The sequence below is a fragment of the Muscardinus avellanarius genome, assembly GCF_963383645.1.
Source record: "Muscardinus avellanarius genome assembly, chromosome: 2".
NCBI classification, from domain to species: domain Eukaryota; kingdom Metazoa; phylum Chordata; class Mammalia; order Rodentia; family Gliridae; genus Muscardinus; species Muscardinus avellanarius.
In genome coordinates this window covers 175,434,529-175,454,580 of record NC_137787.1, presented here as the reverse complement: position 1 = coordinate 175,454,580, position 20,052 = coordinate 175,434,529, and positions in this window count along the sequence as shown.

Here is a 20,052-nt window from a genome sequence, read left to right as displayed (position 1 = left end):
ATTTAAAGTCAGGTATTATAATGTTTTCTTCATGGTTCTTATTGCTGAGAAGTATTTTGGCTATTCTGAACTTTTAGTTTTTACAAATAAATTTAGAGACCTATATTTCTACATCTGTTAAGAATAACCTTGGTATTTTAATGGGTATTGCATTAAATCTGTAGAACACTTTTGGAAGACAGCCCATTTTGATGATATTTATTCTGTCTACCTGCGAGCATAAGAGATCCTTTTAGCTGCAACTGTTCACAATTGTCAAACTATGTAACCAGCCAAGACGTTAATCAACAAATGAATGGATTAAAACCTATGGAATATATATGCAACAAATATCGACTCAGCCATAAAGAAGAACAAAATGATGCCATTTTCAGGAAAATAAATAAAACTGGAGAACATTATGTAAGTGAGATCAGTCACTCACAAAATCTTAAAGGTAGAATGTTTTTCCTTATATGCAAAAGCTAGGGGAGAAATAAGGACATAAAAGGGACTCCAGACAATTGAGAGGAAACCTCAGTTGAGTGAAGAAGGGGATTTAAATGAGGTATGTAGAAGGGGGAAGAGGGAAACACCTCAACAAACATGATATATATACACAAATGTATCAAGCAAATCAATGTGCTGAACACAGGAAAGAGGGAAGGGAGAAGAAATAAGGTAGGGACTAGGACTGTGTGCATGTATGCTTCATACACCCTGAACTTCAACAAGATGTATGATTACAATGCACCAATAAATTAAAAAATATTTTGATTTTAATCATTTTAATTTCTCGAATTAGGAATGAATGTAGAGTTAAGAGTGTACCATGCTTTTTAAACTTAAGCATTCTTTAACATTTGTGTTTTAAGAAAACTTCTCCAGAGAGTAATGTGTTTCATTAAAAAAAATTACCAAAACAATAGTTTCTTATTCTATTGTCCTTTTATATTTCAAAACCTGTTGAACACTGTTTAGAATGGCAACTCCTGAAAGAAACATATGAGGGTATATTTAGCATTCAATTTGCTGAATTTACCAGAACAGGATTAGAGACTACCTTCATAATTTATCTTCTTATCCTCATACTCCTTCTTCTCTTCTTCCTCCTTCTTATCCAATTATCCCTTAACATATATTATCATCATATCTAAAACTACCTTTCCAGCTGGGCGTGGTGCTGCATACTTGTAGCTTGTAATCCCCGTGCTTGGGAGGCAGAGACGGGAGGATCACGCAGGTTCGAAGCCAGCTGTGCTGGCATAAGAGACCCTGTTTCCCAAAATAAAATAGATCTGGGAGTGTAGCCCGAGATATAAGGGCTTCCAGGAACCCCAGTACTACCAAAAAATAAAAAAATAAAAAAATAAAAATAAATAAAACTAACTTTCCTTTATTTCCATGTGGGGGATACTCAATTAGAGAATGCATTCTTTCATTAAGCATATTTTATGTTTCATTTTTAAAAGCTCTAGATTAAGTGGTTTTTCTTAATATTTGTATTGCATAGTATTAATGTATCAGATAATTGTAGAAGAGTTAATGCTATCCTGCCAACTATATTTTGGCTTAAAATAAAAATTTCATGGTAATAAAAATAAATACTTATCAATACTTATCAATTTCCTCTTTTGTATTTTATATATAGATTTTCATAGTATTAAAGCTTTTTATAGTCTTCTTTAGCAGTCAAAAGTTAGCATCTATTTTAAAAAGTACACAATTCATATTCAGATCAATAGCAAACAGTTTGTAGTAGATGAAATAAACAAGCATGAGGAGAAATTGATTTTAAGAAAAAATAAAATTGTAATTTTGTTTCTACTTGTAAATCACTGAGAATTTTGTTTCTTTAGAACAAAACTATTCCTACAAAGTCATAGATATGTATTTACCTATTGGTATAGCATGCAAAGAAACAAATCTATTACCATTTTTTTCTGTGTCAGGAAAAGACCAGTCAACCAACCATTGGTCCATGATTTTAAAAAGTTGATTTGTGGGGTCATTCAGATTTATAATTAATATGAGATTTTATTCAATGTCATTTCAAGTTTATTTGAAAAAACACAAAAATGTTTGTTTTGATTAGAATGCACAATTATGTGTTGCCATTTAGATTTTTAATTTCTAACAAATTCTTACATATGCACAAAAGATATAAATGCCATGTTTTTTAAGATTTATAAGCCATTGAAACATTGCACTGTGAATGCTTTACAAGACTCACTTGATTAAGTTGGTGAATCGATAAAACTTGTTAATATGCGGTTGACATTTGACATGATTCATTTTAGACTTAATTATTTTGTTTTATCCTATCAATATAATGCACATTTTTCATCTTCCAATTGAGTCAAGAATCATAAAGTCACTGCTTATCAACATATTGCATGTAAATCATTTTTCTACTTGTTATCAAATGTACTACTAGGAAAAAACAAAGGATCACATGTAAAAAGTTGTAGAATATGAGTAATTGACATTGTCATTAAAGAAACCTGTCTGCATGCATCACACACACACACACACACACACACACACACACACACACACACTTCCATTAGAAAGAACAATCTGTTATAATCTTTCTGAGATATATAAAACATAATGTTTATGCTATATAATTACCATATCACATTTGACATTCTGTTTTACATTCAATATAAACTCTAAAATTGAATGTCATCATATCTCAGGTTTTTAGTTTTGAATCATATTATAACAATATTTGATAACTATAGCATATGCATATAGGTGAAGGAAAAAGGGAGGATGGAATGAAAGAAAGAGAATGATATTCTTATTCCATGAAACATTACTCTTAGGATTCTCACTTTATTCTATACTAAATTTTGAAAAGCCAGATAGGCTTATGAGAGTTGCAGTTTCAACATTCAAAATGATCTTTATAAGCTGGCAAGAAACTATTCATTCAAACCACCAGCTATTCCATCTCTCTTCATTTGGTTAGTGACAAGAAATTCAAGAAAAAAAAAATCAGCCATGGGGTAGGGAAGAGTGAAAATGCATTTAAAGACATGTGCCCTTAAGAATGAAGTCATTATTTCTAGTTCCATGAACAAGAAAAATTCTGAAGTTAGTGCAATTGAATATTATCAGTTCTCATAAAATAATTTGTCTCAAATATTTTAAGAAGTTGTGAATAAAAGAAGAAATAGGTACTGTGAATGAAGGATTCTCACAATATATCATGAATAATTTTCATCCAAATAGGAAAATGTAATAGCAACACTAAATAGTGCTAACTTCTGTTTATCAGTTTATTTTACAAAATATAATGCATTAAATTAATAGCAAGAAAATGAATTAAAGACAAAAATATTTACTGAAACCTTTTAAGAAGGCATAAAACCAAATATGTGTATCTATATACATATGCACACACACACACACACACACACACACACACACACACACACAAATACAAAGGATTATATGTAAAATGTTGTAGAATATAAGCACCTGACATTGTCATTAAAGAAATCTTGCTGCATGCAACACACATAAGCAGAAATTCAAAACAAAAAATAATTAAATTCAAAACAAAAAATAATTAAAATGGGAAATTACTCTAATGTTTGGTACTTGAGACAGAATCCAGAGTTCTTCTACCTCTGGGGTACCCCCCAAGACTTATTTTATATTTTATTTGAAAACAAGGTCTCATTAAGTTACTGAGACCCTCACTAAGCTGCTGAATCTGGATTTGAATTTCTGATTCTCCTGTCTCAGCCTTCCAAATATTGGAATTACAAGCATGTGCCACCACACCTGGTTTGAATTTAGTTTTTTTAATTAACTTACTAGTGCATTGCTATTCATAGAGATAATTTAATGTGATAAAGCATACATGCATAGGACTTTTTGCATATTTCCCTCTGTACCCCACCATGCTCACCCTTTCTCCCTCCCCACATGAGTTGGTTAATTTTGTAGTAATTCCTACACATATTGTTATATTATTATTAAAACAAGTTTGTTTTTCAATCTCCCCTCTTCCCCTCCTTCACTCCCTCTCCTAATTATGCTCAACTACTCTAGAGTGCTTTCTCTGCATTATTCAAAATCCCATATGTTTCTAGTTTTTTATTTTTATTTATTTTTTAATTTTTTAATTTTTAAAATTTTTTGGTGGTACTGGGGTTCCTGGAAGCCCTTCTACATTCGGGCTACACTCCCACACCTGTTTTTTTTTTTTAATATATATTTGTATTTGGAAACAGGGTCTTTTAAGCCAGCACAGCTGGCTTCGAACCTGCGAGATCCTCCTGTCTCTGCCTCCCAAGCGCAGGGATTACAAGCATGTGCCACCACGCCGGGCAGTTTCTAGTTTTTTAGAAGCAGCTAGACTTTGCAGAGAGTATTACTGGAAAATAGTAAATTGTCCCAAGTTTGTTCCGAGAAGTTTCCAAGTGTTGGTCTGGTCAAGTGTAGAATGATAAATTAAAGGTCTTGAAGAGTGAAAATGCTGAGAAGCTTTGTAAAATAAGGCTACCAGGGGCTCTGCTTTCCTGCATATGATGGCTTCCTTTCTACTCAGTGTGGAGAGATTCTTATCCGGGACTTGGGAGGGAGAGACCTGAAAGGGGAAACCAAACAGCTGCCTGATGAGCAGCTGCCCTGAAATGAAAGCACGGACAATTGCCTGATGAGCAACTGACAAATTTTATTCTCTAAAACTAGTATTCTTATACCCTTTTCCCAATTAAGTATTACATTTTCATGGGAAAAAACAAACATCACAACGCCAAGAGGAATGCTAGAGATTAGGGAGGATGTCAAAGTCACTAAGATACAATCATCAAAGGAAACTAAGAAATCAACAAGCACAGGGTGGGGGAGGCCAGAGCAGCTCAGTAAGGGCTAAGATAAGCTCCCTCTATCACTGGGGAGCCTTGAGGTGAGTTTCAGAAGGACTGGAGTTCTGCCTGGAGTCTTGGGGGAGTCTGACCTTTCGCCAGCCCCTCTTTTAACTCCTTCAGAATCATTCATTCCCCAGGCTTCTTCCATGTTCCCCGTCACTCAGAGTGAAAACTTTACTCAACACCTCAGGCATTTCAACTGTGACTCCAGAAATTCTATATTCATAGCATGTTCTCAAGCAAGTAAATGAGCTAATACAAAGGGAAACTCTATATAGACTCAGAAATTCTAATTGGGTCAAGAAAGAAGAGAACACTCTCATTCATTTTGCTGAGTACAATAGTGTCCTCCATATATGTTATATTTTCTTGATAGAAGCCAATATGAAGGTATTCTGAGTGGAATATGTAATGTAATCAATAAATAGTCAATACATAGATACCACCCCATATGTATACCAAGCCTCATATACCAAGGACTGCATCTCAACTGAGGGCATATTTCTTGGTCCTTTTTTTCAGAAATTCCTCATCAGAAGTTTTTTAACTAAAATTATTTATAAATTATGACATTTAATTTCATTTAAGCTTTGAAGCAGTTTACTCTCATCTATTTGAATATGATAGTAGACTGTCAGACTTAACAATATAATTGGACCAGTTGAATATATTTTGATTTCTGCCTTTCTTTATAATATGACAATAAGTTATTCAGGTTTATTTATTTAATCAGTGTGCATTATTCTGAATTATGGATGAGCTCTAAAGCATTAAATTAAAATAAGAATCTAACCCTGAAAGCAAAACATGGCAATTACTATGATCAAGGTCTTTTGAAGTAAAAAAAATATTAAAAACCTGGAGATATAATCAGGGATTAATCTTAAACTACAGAATATTGCAAATTTAGGAGTTAGCATTGTGCTGCTAGCCACAGACTAAAATTTGAATTCATTGCTTCTCATCATTTAATTGTCTATGGAAAAGACATAAGAAATGAAGCTTCCACAGTATAAAAATAATTATACAAACACAACCAAAAGACTAAAATAATTTAAGTTGATACCTTTATCAAATGCAATTTTGATAAGAGTAGAACTTTGAAATAACTTTAAATGTTTCTAAAGCTTTTTAAATTATTTATTTTCTTCATATATTTTAGAATAGATAGCAATTCAAATCAATGATTAATTCTTTTTTTGGAGGGCAGCACTGGGAATTGAACCTAGGTGCATTCTACCTCTGAGCTATATCCTTTTGGTTTATTTTTGTTTTGAAACTGGGTATCAGTTGCTGAGGCTGGTGGGTTTTTTTTTTGTTTTTTGTTTGTTTGTTTTTTGCAAGACTAACAATATTTTCTACTTTTATTAGTACAGTATAATCATACAACATGAAGAAGTTCAAAATGATTTCTAAATACATGCTCATGGTATGTGGTGAGCTTCCCCCACATTTCCCATCCCAGTCTCTCCTCATCCACATGCAAGATACTGAGATTAGCTCTGTAATGTACAACTTTTGTAATGTACAACTGTCAATTCTTTTATTCATCAGCGTTCCCTTCCCCCTCCCTCCATTAGACCTTTCTTTTATCACTGCAGCAGAGTTTTCTTCCCATGTCTAGAGTCCCTTTAGTATCTCAATATCTCCCTAGTTTCCACATATGAGGAAAAATACATGACCATTTGCTTTTTGTGAGTCACTTATCTCACTTAGCATAATATTTTCTAGTTCTATTTTCCTCAAAATCATTTGTATTTTTCTTTATAAATAGAGCAGAATTCTACTGTATATATAGCTCATAGTTGAATATTCTATTCATCTCTTGATGAATACCTAGGCTACTTCCATAATTTGGCCATTGTGGGTTGGGCTGCTAGATATATAAATATGCATATGTTATGCTAATATTTTGGCTTCAGTCCCTTTGGGAAGATACCCAGAAGTGGCTTAGCTGAGTGATATGGTAGTTTCATATGAAGAAATATTAATTATTTTTATTTTCTTTATGTATTTTAGAATAGATGATATTTTATATTAATAAATAATTTTTTATCTTCTTTTGGTCCTGAGAACTGAATCCAGGTACATTCTATCTTTGAGTCATTTTTTTGTTTTGTTCTGAAATGTGTCTTGCTTAGTTGCGGAGGCTAATCTTGAAATTACAATCTTCTTGTGTCAGCCTCTCAAATACTGAGACTACAGTAATTTTTATCTTTAAGAGAAAAACTAATCTAAATTGTAACCCTTGAAGGTAATATGAAAAATATAAGGAAGAATAATAATATTAGATTTTATTTGTTCAAATTCCATTCTTTGTATAACACAAGATTTCTAGATAAAAAGTAAATGTATTTGCAATAATGTACATCTATGAACACACACACATTTCCTTTCAAGTGCCATCCTTTTAAGATTTTGCATATTTTCTTAATCTCTCTTTTATTTTTATAGATAATTGTAATCATTTTCTAGCTTTTTCATCCTAAAACTAGTCTTTTTTAAATCTCATTTTAATCTATCTTAATGATGATCATTACTTATTTAAATTTTGCAAGCCTCTGGAATTTTCCAAGCTCAACTTCCTGGGTACATTTTGATGAACTTGATACAACGAGTAGGAAATCAGATCTGTTCTCCATACCTATGCATAAATATCTATGAAAATGCTAATGATTATGGGTAATATTGGGTGTGGTTATGTTCTGGCAAATAATTTTGGACACAGAAATTTTAATTTAACATATAATTTTTCACTTTGGCAAAAACATCATTCATAATTAGATTTTTTCAATTATTTGAAAATGAGAAAAATATTCTTAGATCATGGGTTGTATGAAAATAGGCAAAAGGCTAGAGTTGGCAGGAAGGAAATCCATACTTTGCCAATCCCTGGTATAAACAGGCTCTAAACTTTAGAGAAACAGAGTAGGGTTTCCAAATTAAGATGTACTAAACTAAGACTCAAAAGGTTAATATGAAATTATAGTTCCTAGAACAGAGTGAAGATAAATTAATTGTTGACTAAAGTATTATTTGGTCTAGTAAAAAACAGGTAAAGAAACAAAAAAATTATTGCTTTGGAATGAGAGCTCAGACATTTTAAATCTACAACAAAAGTGAGAAAGACATTTCTGAATGACCAAACTGCATTTAATGATTTAGGCTTGATGAATAAGAAATGTGGAACAGAAATCTTTGTTATTGGGAGAGTCTTCCAGACCTGGAATTGTAGCCTGCTCTTTGCAAAATGGAGGAGTCACACTTTTCTCCTAGCACTGGACAGATATCTCAATGAAATGGTTGATGTGGAAGCTTTCAATTAAGTAGAAACCTTAACTTTGTTCTTCATATTATTTCTGTTTTCCAGGATTTTACATATTCGTATATTTTATTTCGACTTTATAAGATTTAATTGTTTATTTTGGTATGCAATGATTCCAAACCATTCTGGTTAAATTTAACATTCTTCAAATGTGCTCTTTTATTAAACTGATCAGTTAGATTTTATTAGCTGCAAAGAAGCTTATTTTATAATGTTTGCAAATATGTCACTTATAAAAATGTCATAGTAGTCAGGATAGGCTGAATTAAAACTTTGTCTTGTGTTTCTTTTTATACTCTGGGAGTTATAAGACCAGACAGAGATTAAATACAACCCTATCACACTTATGTTTAAAATTAATTTATGCTTTTATTTCCTGTTCATTTACTCAACAAACTCATAAGGAGAGCATAATAATTTTCAGCAACTATCTTTACATTTTCAAAAGATAGAAGCTCTTTTTTTGTGTGTATAAATCCAAAGTATAATTAACCACCTCAGCAGGAAAAGTACCATTCTTCCCTGCCCTTCAAATAACCCTGAGTAAATTATTTATTCCTCCATAAAATAGATGGTCAATTGAACACATATCACCTTCTCTCCCCTCCTGCTGTGTGTATTAAGTGCTGAGCACAGAGTCCACTGAACTAGCATCTATTATTATGGTGCTATTTTCCTCTTTTAATCTACTTTTGACCTCTACACTGGTCACACTTTGTGGGATGCTCTCATTAAGGTCGATTTATCATATAGACAGTGGATTTTAAATGGAAAATCACTGCTCTCAATGCAAGGGATGCTTACAACATGCTTTAATGAAAGTTTCTCTTTATAAATGAGATTTACTTCATTTTAGTTTTGAGACAATGTTGCTAATGGATTGAGATAAAAAGATCTTGCCCTATGAATTGTGATTTGATTTTAAAACTATCTAACATTTCCTTTTGGCTCCATTCTGTTGACTTATGCATAGCCTTTGGGATGTCATGGAAGGAAGCTCCAGGTCATTCATTCTTGAAATGGCAACATAAAAATCTATACACCTCACAGACATCCAACATTAATAATTATAATTTTTGTAGACTGTTAAGTGTTATAATTTAGCCTTGAGATTATGGTTGATACCTCCAGCACTATGCAAATTATTCTTATGATATTAAAGCATTATTGCAAACTAGTGACATAGTTGATGATTTAGAAAACTTAACTTTGAAACTTTTCTTTGGTGAGTTTTTCTTTTCCATTGAGAATAATAATTAGTAAATAAAAATCATTAGAAAACAAATCAAAGCTTATGAAATTGTAAATTTAACCAATATAGTCAACAATTCAACAAATATCGATTGCCCACTAATTACATTGTTCTCCATTAGTTTAGAGGGGAAATTTTTTCATAGTAAAGAAAGTGCTAATTACTGGGAAAAAATGGAAGGAATAAAACTTCAGAACATTTATGGTGTACAATTGATATTTACATGACTTAAACTCAAAAGCTTCCTGAGAACAAAGCAGGATTCCATTGTCAACTCAGTGGGAAGAATAATTGGGCAAAGAACCATTTCTACACTTCTAGAGGAATGCAGTTAGCCTCCCCTGTGAAAGAATTATCACGTAATGGTTTCTGTCATTCAAGAGAGAAGGCATTTATACATGGTTTGAGAGTGCAAATTAGTCTTGGTGCCATCTCTCTTAAACCTCTCCAAACCTTCTGTAACTCTGCTACAGAAACAGTCGCTCACCTATTAACGTGTTTTTATGGCTTCTTATTTGCTTCAAAATAAAATACAATTTTTTTTGGTGGTATTGGGGTTCTAGAAAACCCTCTACTTCCAGGCTACACTCCCAGACCTATTTTTATATGTTTTCTTTTTTTTTTTTTTATTTGGAAACAGGGTCTCTTAAGCCAGCACAGCTGGCTTCGAACCTGCGTGATCCTCTTGTCTCTACCTCCCAAGCAAGGGGATTACAGGCATGCACCACCACGCCCGGCTAAAATACACAATTTTTACATTAGCCTAAAATGAATGCCCACAAATTATTATCTGGAGTCTGTTTACTTACTCAAGTATAACTTCTCCTCAGTCTTTTCTATCTTATGTTTTGATATCCATAACCATTTTCAATATTCAATATCTCTATTCCTATTTTATTTATTTTTATTTATTTATTTATTTATTTTTTTGGTGGTACTGGGGTTCCTGGAAGCCCTTCTACCTCCGGGCTACACTCCCAGACCTATTTTTACATTTTTATTTGGAAACAGGGTCTCCTAAGCCAGCGCGCGCGCGGCTGGCTTCGAACCTGCGCGATCCTCCTGTCTTTGCCTCCCAAGCGCGGGGATTACAAGCGTGCGCCACCACGCCCGGTATTCCTGCTAGTTTAATTTCAGATAGTTAGACATGTTAAATTGATTTACAATTTTTCTTGCATAGTTTTGCTTTCTAAAATACGTTTTTTCCATCCATAAATTTTTTTCATGTTATATATTAGATATTTTTCACATGAAACATAAACTTTTTAAGTCCAATTTATATCCACTCTGGTTAACTCATGGCTAACATTATTAAAAAACTCTAGTTTTTAAGGACATGGACAACAAAGACATAATTCTTATTCCCAGATACATGCTATTTAAAGAGGGGAAATCGATTTACATAAATAATTTTCGTTATGTATGCAATGTGCAATGACTTGAATACATCTATTTACCATTATAGTATTTAGGAAAAACACTCAATGCCCTAATAATTTAGGTGAGACCCTCTGGAAGAGACCATATCTAGGTCTTGCGTGAAGAAGAGAAGTCCATCAGAGGAGCAGGAAGAGAAAGCCTGGATATATTGGGAAGAACAAAGACCATAAGAAAGAAGGCATAAGGCCAGATGCTAGATTTGAGCAATGCAGGGGAAAAATTTCATGACCTGGCCTGCCATGCTAATTAGATTCTATTCAACTTTGAGAAAACCATGGACACTAGGGAGAACTGTGATGCAGAACAACATATATGATCTGATTTAAATATTTATTGAACAGATTTGTTCAGAGAGCCACATGAATAGTTATAGATCAATGTAAAGTGTCTCCTAATAATTTAGAGGTAGAACACAAAGGCTTTGAGTACCTTGCAGAATGAAGATGGAAAGCAAAAAGGGTTTGGTGGTAAAATCTAATAATTATTGATTTTATATGAAAATGGAAAAGTTAGAAAACGCAACTACTATTGTAGCTTGGGCTTATATTTAGATGTATTTTTTCTTCCTCCAAGGAAATTCATATTTTATTTTAAATATAAAATGTGGCTATCATATCTTACATAAGAATTTCTTTTTAATTTTTTTATTGGCGCATTATAGTCATACATCTTAATGGGGTACAAGATGGTAGAGGCATACATTCACATATCACTCATTCAACCCTTACCCCCAATTCCCATCCCATTCCCTCCCCCTCCCTTCTTCTCATGTTTGGCTTAGTGATTGAATTTGAGGTGTTTGTGAATGTACACTATGTACACTAGGAAATTTTCTCTTCCCCCCTAACATCTTCCTCAGTTAGGTCACCTTATTTGCTCATCTATGGTTTCTTTTTCTTTGTCTAGAGTTCCCCTATGACACATTTTCTCCTTAGGTTTCACATATTAGGGAGATCATATTATTTCTTACTTTTTGTGAGTGGCTAATCTTACTTAGCATAATGTTCTCCAATTCCATTCATTTCCCTGTAAATGATGTAATTGTGTTTTTCTTTATGGCTGAGTAAAATTCCATTGTGTACATGTCAAGGAGTTTTGTAATCCATTAATCTGTTGATGGGCATCTTGGCTGGTTCCATAGTTTGGCAATTGTGAATTGTGTAGCTATGAACATAGATATGCATGCATTACTTTGGTAGTTTCGTTTCCATTCTAATAATATTGTTCTATAAAAACTAGGGTAGTATTTTTAATTTAAAAATATTTATTGATGAATTGTTATTATACACTGTAGTGCAATTCAAAGTGATGTACTCATATTTGCACACTTCTCTTGATATGTTTTTCTTCCTGAGCACAGCCTTTTCTACTTTCCCCTAAATGCTAGTGTGATTAGCAGGGATACAATCACAAACAAAATAACATTATCTGACCAATAATGTTCCTCCAGCCTCATTTTATCCCTACTCTCTTCTCTCTCCCAGTCTTCTTTCATTATTCTACTTCTCTCCATTTTCATGAAGTCCCTTTTTCCTTTCCTATTTTCTCCCTGGATTCCACATATGAGAGCAAATGGTTGGCCCTTGATTTTCTGAGTCAACATTTAAAAATTTGAAGAAAAAAAATACTGTGTGGTAAAGAAAACAGTTCAAGACTATGATATATACAGTAAGCCTTTAGTGAAATAAAATGAGTTGGGTGGTGGCGTACACTTTTAATCCCAGTACCTGGGAAGCTGAGACAAGAAGATCACAGGTTGGAGCGCAACTTAAGCAAAGTTCCTGTTTAACTTTTTTAAGGGCCGTGGTTGTGTCTCAGAGTTATAATATTTCTGGGTTCAATCTCTAGTACCTCCCCCCAAAACATGGAAACTAGAGAGAAAGTGGATACAAGAGGGATTTCAAAAGGAGAAGAAACCCCATTGGAGTGATGGAGGGGGTTGAGGGGAAGCAGGTAGGTAGGGAGATCTGATAAAGGAATCACTTTAATTGATATTTAAAACTCTCAGTGCTACTCTCAATATCATATACGGGGAAGAGAAGGGGGTAGAGTGAGCATAGTGGAAAACGCAGCAGGAGATGTGTGCATGTGTGTCTCTATCGCTCAGAGTTACTTTATGTTGTATGAAGACAATGCAAATAAATAAATTAATGAATAAAATTGATCACAATAAAATAGTAATAAGTAAAACAATGGTGGTGTGTAGTGACAATAGATGGAAAAGGGAGAAGAGAAAATTCTTAATTTTAGCAAATTATGATCATTTTACTCAAAGTGACATTAGTATCATCAATGCACATTTATAGAGAATATTATAATGTTCATTATGTTTTCTTAACTCAGTAGGAGTTAAGGGAGGGAATCATAGCGTCAAGAATCTGTAAATGTTGATGAAAACATATTAAAATTCAGAATATTTTGGGAACAATTTTATAGCTTAGTTTCTCCACTTTCTTCCAGTTTTTCTCTTATTTTATGAAGCAAATACCCTGGACATATAACCACTCACTGATTCTTCATATTCTTTTATTGTTTTAACAACCTCTCATCCTTAATCAGTGAGGCATACAATGTGCTTGGTTCCCAGATTCTAACAAAGTTACATATTATGGCTTTGGCCAGATTCTGTAATTTAATTTTTAATTTAGTTGTGTCTGGGGTTCTCACCTTTGTTCTGGCCCCAAGTCTTTCTCCTTTTAAATCAGCACAAGCAGGGCTGACAGGAAGGGAATTAAGATGACAAATGAATCCCTACTGTGCCTCTCCATAATTCATTTCCCTTCTTCACCCTGCTGCAGTCACAGCGGTAAGTGAGCAGAGGTGAAGAACAAGGAGCATATGGTACAAATAGCGCACTGTGATTCTAACATTCCAGGACCCCGGATTCCGAGTTGACGGTGAGTCAAATAGTCATACAGGAACTTGGAAATCTCTTGCTAACTACCAGCATTCACCTTCAAGGTAGAAAAAGAAATTAGTGCATTTTTTTAAATCTCTATAAAGATAAAGAAAAATGCAGTAAGATACTGTGTTAGAGATACTGTTTTTAACTATAATGTCTCTTCGTTAAAATCATGAGTTTTTGTTCAGAGAAGTCACCTTTAAATACTTAAATGTACTGGAAGGGTAATGGAAAGTACACCAGGAAAGTTTGAAACAGCTTTTTAAATTAAAGAACCAAAAGTATGATAAAATACAAAGAGCAATGTACATCAATAAACCTCAAAGCACCTACCCAAACCCTTAGATTTAACCTATCACATAACTTAGCCTGAAGTCTTATTTGCCTTTCTTCTGCATACCATAATTTAATACACTTATCATTGGATTTTGAATATCTATGTACAGTTATAGATTTATATTTTCAAGACAGCTATGCCGGACATTCCTGGACAGGTGAACGCTACAAACTTCCTAAGTAGCAAGTAACCTCCTAAGTGTGAGACCTGCAATGCACTATTTGCTATGTCTTTACTGGTTCTTCCATTTCTTTTGTCCACTACTTCATAACTCAAATAACAGAAGAGAACACATGCTATATATTAAATACTGTAAAGTATTTTCAGAGCAGGAAGTAATGGTGCATGCTTTTACTCCAGTACTTGGGAGGCTGAGACAGGGGGATCGCAGGTTCATAGACAGCTTCAGAAATATGTGAGGTTCTCTGCAACGTAGTGAGAACTTTGGAGTTTAGTTCAGAGGTAGAATGCTCCTGGATTCAATCCCCAGTTTCACACACACACACACACACAAAGAGTATTTTCAAGTGAAAAATGAATCAGCAATACATTTTGGGTATAATCTCTAAAGTGTTTACAAAATAATTTTAACTTTCTCATTAACTCAAAATGTCAGTTTCCACAAGCCTCATTCTTTCCCAGTTGTTGCAAATGACTTAAAGTAATATTGTTTTGTTCACTTTAAGTCAATAATTGCTCACTGAAATATGGTTTGTTATGGTGAGCCAGGCATGGTGGTACACACTTTTAACCTCATTGTTTGTGAGGCTGAGACAGGATTACAGGTTCATGGCCAGATTCAGCTACTTAGTGAGGCTCTCTGAAACTTAGTGAGACCCTGTTTTAAAAAAAAAAAAATAGATCTGGGAGTATAGCTTAAAGGTAGGATGCCTTTGGGCTCAAACCCCAGTACCATAAATAAATAAATAAATAAATAAATAAATAAATAAATAAATAAATGTTTTATTTATACTTTGGATGAGGACAGAATAAGGGAAATACATACCTGTAGCTTTCTTGAGACATGAAAATTATTCAAATTGCTCTCAAACTTACACTAAGACAACTACTTCCTAAATGACAATTTTGTCCATTAAAAGTTATATCATCACATATAAAACAAAGAAAATCCCTATTTACTTCATTTTTTTACACAGATGTGTATAGTTGACTATAAATACTAGAATGCTAAACTTGAAATATTAAAACTATAAATAAAATGCCTGAAAATGTGTCTCTTCTTATATAATGTTCATAACAATACAAATAATGAAGAGTAAATGCTTTTTAACAAAGGCTTTATTATTTCATATTAATTATATAAAATGTGGGTTTTATATGACATATATTTCTGCAAATGACAATTTTATTCTTCTTTGTAGATTAATAAAACTCCAGTGTGCATATATATATTCCATGTTTATATATAAATATATATTATATATTACATGTTTAAAACATTTACATGTTGAAAACTGTTATTTTCTCCACTTAGAGCTGTAAACTTGACACACTTATTCAGTCTGCTATAACTAAATAATATATATCATTGCTTATTATTTTTTATAAAATCACTTTAAAATGTACATAGCATGTTATCAGAGACACAAAACACTGTAGTTAACATATATTTAAAAGGGTTGATTGAGTGATGTGTGCATGTATGCCTCTGCATCTTGTACTCCAGTAAGATGTTGGACCAACCTGCACCACTAAAAAATAAAAAATAAAAATATATAAAAAAATAAGATGAACACTCCTGGCCATACCACCTTGAAAATTTGAACATAAAATTGTTTTTAGAAATTCTATAACTATATTTTGGACTGTTTGTGAGCAATTTAATTCCTTTATATATATTAATTATTTAGACCAAATTAAGTATATATATATATATATATATATATGTGTGTAATTGGTAATGATAAAACTGTACAGAAATTAAAGAAGCATGAGTTTTCACTACTTTACCAACATTGGTTGTGCGTATATAATATGCCTACATACACATTATATAAAACTTGATTGTGGTCGCATATGTTTATATTAAAATAAAATATATTTTACATATAAAAGACATAAAGATAGATAATATGATCCTTTATACTATTTTGTTTGTTTGTTTGTTTGTTTTTTGGTGGTACTGGGGTTCCTGGAAACCCTTCTACTTCCGGGCTACACTCCCAGACCTATTTTATACTTTTTATTTAGAAACAGGGTCTCTTAAGCCAGCGAGGCTGGCTTCAAAGCTGCATGATCCTCCTGTCTCCGCCTCCCAAGCATGGGGATTAAAAGCGTGCACCATCATGCCCGGCAGAATCCCTCATTCTTAAAGATTAAATTAGTGAATGTATTTATTTATTTATTTATTTTGTAGTGAATGTATTTAAACATAAAAATTTCTGTTCTTTCTTTCCAGCATATATACATTCAAAGGGAATAGGCAAGTTTATGCATTCCAATACTATAAATTTGCCATAATATTTCATATTTTTTATAATTTTATAATGTTATAGAACACTTGGATTTTATCTAATATATATATATATATATATATATATATATATATATATATATATAATGCCAGTGACATTTTCACAATGAAGTTCATAGTAATATTGACATATGCACACAGCTATTGGGGATGCCACTGACATTTAAAAACAGAATTTCATATGCAAGAGATAGACTTGGAAAGAGATAAAGCAAATTTCTTTTTTGTTGTTGTTGTTTTAACTAAAATTTGTATTCAGAAGGAGAAACCAAACATCTTCGAACATGCAGGTCAGGTTTAATGCAGTGTTTCTAGTCACTGTGATCTCTTGGGGTTTGTGTACATCACATATAATATGAATGAACTGGCTATTACCTCAACCACAAAGAAATAAACTGGTGAATATTTTTCTCATATTTTTCCTTTTATAAGTGTTTTTATTCCATTTTCATCACTTAGTGGCTTATGTAGAAATGCTGGAAGAGAAATTTCAAAAAAGTGAATAAATGCAAAATAACCTTAATCTGTCATTTTAGTGAATTAAAATTAGGAAAAAAATAGTTGACACATTTAGAAGTATATTAATAGCTTTTTAAGTAAATTTTTAAGTAAAAAATGTTTATTAGAAATTTTTTAAGCATTGTTAAGAAATGAAGTTTCTTAAACATGAAGTTAAAAAAATATCCTCAATTTGAAAGATATTTAAAACACAATCTATTGCTGGGTGTGGTGGTGCAAGCTTGTAATCCCAGCATTCAGGAGGTGGAGACCAGAGGATCAGGGTTCAGGGACAGCCTCAGCTACTTAGGGAGGGTCTTTGCAATTCAGTGAGACCCTGTTTCAAAAATAAAAGACTAAAAAACAGAGCTGGGGGTGTAGGTCAGAGGTATAATGCCCCTGGGTTCCATCTCTGGTACTTCAAAAAAAAAAAATCTATGAAGTGATAGGTTCAATAGTGTGTGCCTATGGAAAGATAGAAAAGGAAGCAATGGTATAGCTGAAGAAAGAATGAAAAGTGTCCTACTAGGCAAAGGATTGTTCCAGTTCTTCATGAAGAGAAAAAGATCTGGGAATATATACATTTGGACACAATATATATGACTGCAATAACTTTGTACTTTATTTCTATCTCTATAAAGACCAAGTGTCAAAATTCTGGAAGAATTTTTTTTATGGAGTAACAAAAAACATTTCTCTGATTTTGCATTTTTATACCTAGAAATTAGATCAGAAACTTCTAGAAGAAAATATAGGACCTATTCTCCACTATATAGACACTGGTAGATATTTCCTCAATAAAAACCCGAAGCGCAAGAAATAGAACTGAGTATCAATAAACAGTATGGCATTAAATTGGAAAGTTTCTGTGAAGCAAAAAAAAAAAAAAACTATCAAGAGTCTGAAAATATACAATTATGGAATGGGAGATATTCATTTCTAGGTACTCCTCTGATAGAGGATTAATATCTACCATCTATTAAGAACTCAAAAAACACACTAGCAAACAAATAACCCAATAAAAGGGTAAAACAACAGAATAGACACATCTCAAAGAAGAAATACAATTGGTTAATAAATATATAAAAACTGTTCAACATGAATAGCAATCAGGAAAATACGAATCAAAACTATACTGAGATTCCATCTAACTCTAGTTAGAATAGCAACCATTAAGAATACAAAAATAATAAATCCTGGAGAGAATGTGGAGAAATAGGAACTCTTAATGCCTTTAGTGGAATTATTAGTACAACCATTATGGGCATCAGTATGGAGGTTCCTCAAAAGACAAGTGATGAGCTGGGCGTGGTGGCGCATGCCTGTAATCCCTGCTTGGGAGGCGGAGACAGGAGAATCGCGCAGGCTTGAAGACAGCCTTACTGGCTTAAGAGACCCTGTTACCAAATAAAAATATAAAATACATCTGGTTGTGTAACCCGGAGGTAGAAGGGTTTTCAGGAACCCCAGTACCACCAAAAAAAAAAAAAAAAAAAAAAAAAGACAAGTAATGTAACCACCATACGACCCAGGTCTACCATTCCTTGTATATTTCCAAAAGGAAAAAATAAGAACACTATAATAATACCTATATATCCATGTTTAGAGCAGCATAATTCACAATAGTTAGAGAACCAATTTAGTTGTCTGTCAACAGATGAATGAATAAAGAAAATGCAGTATAACCAGGCATAGTAGTACATGCTTCTAATTCCAGTACTTGGGAGGTTAAGATATGAAGATCACAGGTATATTTCCAACCTCAGCAACTTAGCAAGGCCCTCAGAAACTTAGTGATACCCAATTTCAAATATTAAAAAAAAATAGGGCTTGTGATATAGTTCAGAGGCAGAATATCCCTGGGTTCAATCCCTAGTACCATAAAAATGGCATATATATGCCATTTTATCTAGTCATAAAAAGGACAAGTCATTTTCAGAAAAAATGTATTCAACTAGAGAATATTATGCTTAGTGACATTAGCCAGTTGCAGAAACTCAACGGTCATAGAATTTTTCTAATATGTGGAGGCTAGAGAGAAAAATTTTAAATATACATGAGGTATTTTAAGATTAATGAGGAGAGACACAAATAGAGTAGTGGACGGAGATTGAGATAAGGAGGTGGAGAGGGAAAAAGAGGTATTGAGGGAAGAAACAGTTCAAACAGTACAATGCCTTTCTATGAAGATATCACTACCAGTCTCACTAACCACTAACATGTTTGGGGAGGGAGAAGGGAGAATGGGGTTGTATGCAGATCTTGCTATGATGTATAATTACAATGAATTAATAAAAGTATACAATTGAAATTAATAATGTACATAATTGTAATATTTTTCTAAATAATTGTTTCTATTTGTTTTTCATGCAGGGATGTTTTTATTCTTGTTAATTCTGAAAGGTGTTCTTGGCTCTAAGAAAAACTGAAAACATTGTGAAGGAAATGGTCAGCCTCCTCTTATAACTGGAAAGGCTTCTCTTGGGACAGAGTGGTGATTTTGAAGCTCCTTAAGTATAAAAATGAAAACTTAGTAGAAATTTATAAAAATAGAATGTTATAGTTTTTAATCTTTGTATTACTCTTAACTTTTATTAATGTCTTCAGTTTGTGAATCATTTACAATGAGATATATACTTTGCTATTTTTATTTTTGGTGGTACTGGGGGGCTCCTGGAAGCCCTTCTACCTCCGGGCTACATGCCCAGATGTACTTTTATATTTTTATTTGGAAACAGGGTCTCTTAAGCCAGAGAGACTTGCTTCGAACCTGCGCGATCCTCCTGTCTCCACCTCCCAAGCGCGGGGATTACAAACATGCGCCATCACGCCTGGCTCAAGATATGTACTATAAAAAACATTCTTAAAGATAAATTGACCAAGAAACAGTTAAGTAATTGATCCATAAAGCATACACATTAACTTTATTCAGGTGT